Here is a 2,148-nt window from a genome sequence, read left to right as displayed (position 1 = left end):
GGCCTCCTCTCGTGGTGTGGGGCAATAGCCCGGAAGCCCCCCTTGGAGGGCCCGGAGCGGGGGGAGGGGGACCCACTTGGGAGGGCTGCAAGGGGGGTGGGGCCGTGGCAGGGATGCAGGCCTGCTCAGAAGATGCTCAGAGGCCCGACTTGCCTGGGCCAGTGCCCCTGGAGGAGAAGGCAGGAGCGCAGGCCTGACTGGGGGCAGTTTGTCCCATTCACAGCCTTTGTTTGCATAACCGAGTACCCAGTACCCGAGTCTTTTCTTCATTTTACAGCCTGGTGTCAGAAAGCACTTCCTGCGGTCAGTCTTGATGGGGAGACGGGGGAGGTGGGGGGAAATGGGTTCTCTGCACCGGATTTGGGTCACCTGGAGGCCCCTCTACAACAGCAGAGCGAAGTCCCCCTTGGCTCCCTGCCGTCCAGGTGGCCTCCCAGCTTTGGAAACGATGAATCACGGGGACTGAAAGCCAGCACCCCTTCTCCCCATCTTAGACCCGAGCTGTCCCTTCAGTGCTTCCCCAGGGAAGCCTGTCACGGGGTCCGAGGCTGCAGGGCTAAGGATGGGCAGTCAGGCAGAGAGAGGGCTGGTGAAGGGGGCCCGGGGAGGACCGCAGTGGCCGAGGTGAAGAAGGGAGGCCCACCGTCCCCAGGGCGGAGGTGTCCTGAGGATGCAAAGTCACGGTCATGCTGAGGAGCACAGCCTGGGTGTGCTCCACCCGCCGGAGCACCGTGACAAGAGCGACCCTTCCAATACCTGCCACCACAAGAGGGATGGACCCCAGTCCCTGCCAGCACCCTGAGCTTCCCTCTGCTTTGTCCGGATGGTCCTGTTCAGTGCCTGATGGTCCTGAACTCAGACGAGGGATCAGGTAGCCTGTCACAACCAAGATGGGAGGGTCAGACCGGGGCTCAGGGGCCCAGGCACACTGGTGAGGGAGGACCACCCTTCCCTGCCACCTAGCAAGGCAGGCAGCTTCCTCTCTGGTTAAGGGTGGCGCCCTGAGTCCAGCTCTTCTGACGACCACTGCCTGGCCCCAGTCTGGCCACATGTATTCATGGGTCATCAGTAGGGAGCCTTCAAGCTCCCTGAGCTTGAGTGGGAGCCACTGAGCATTCAGTGGGTTCTTGGCTATTCAACATTTGTCCTCAGGTCTCAACTGTAGCAGCCTTGTCACTATGAGGAGAGGAAACCAAGTGAAGGCAACTGGCCGGTGACAGGTGGCGAGAGCCTGCCCGGCAACAGGTGCCATGCTGGGTGCTTTGTCCCCCTAAGCTCCCCATCATCCCCGTGGCCGTCTTTGGAGGAGGTCATGGTGAGGATGTGGTCCCTGGTTGACCCGCGAGCTTGAGCCGGGCAATCAGAAGCTCCTCACCTCCTTCCCTGTCCTTGGAGTGCACGTTGTACCCACCGTCCCCTCCTGGGAGCTGTTCCCGGCTCGCAGCCTTCCGAGACTGAGGTGTTGCCGGGCCTCTCTGGACGGTATCTGTGAATGAAGGTTTTGGGGTGCCTGCGTGGCTCGGTCAGTTAAGCATCCAACTCTTGGTTTAGAATCAGGGCATGGTCTCACTCCAGGTCGGTGAGATCAAGCCCCAAGTCAGGCTCCGCGCTGACAGCTTGGAGACTGCATGGGATTCTCTCTCCCAATCTCTCTCTGTGCCCCTCCCCTGGTCTCTCTCTCTCTCTCTCTCTCAAAATAAATAAATAAACTTAAAAAACAATGAAGGTTTTCCCTCATATGGGAAAGTGCAGGATGTCCACTTTTGCCATCTCAACTCCACATAAACTGGAGGTTCTGGCCAGTGGAATAATCTCCCCATCCCACCAGAATAAAACCATTCTGATTGGAAAGGACAAAATAAACCTATCTTTATTCACAGATGATCCCATATGGAGAATATCCCAAGAAATGCATGCAGAGAAAAAAGCTACCAGATCCATAAACATTTGGCAAGGCCACAGGACACAAGATCAATATTAAGAGAGCAATTGTATTTCTATATACTAGCAACAAAAACTCAAAACATGAAATTGAGAAAAGAACCTGGGGCGCCTGGGTGACTCGGTCGGTTAAGTGGCCAACTCTTGATTTTGGCTCTGATCATGATCACTCCTCAGAACTGATTTTATTTTTTTTTTAATGTTAAT

This window comes from Panthera pardus, unplaced genomic scaffold (genome assembly GCF_024362965.1).
Source record: "Panthera pardus isolate Hobbes unplaced genomic scaffold, ASM2436296v1 HiC_scaffold_27, whole genome shotgun sequence".
NCBI classification, from domain to species: Eukaryota; Metazoa; Chordata; class Mammalia; order Carnivora; family Felidae; genus Panthera; species Panthera pardus.
Note: the sequence above shows the minus strand (reverse complement) of the source record.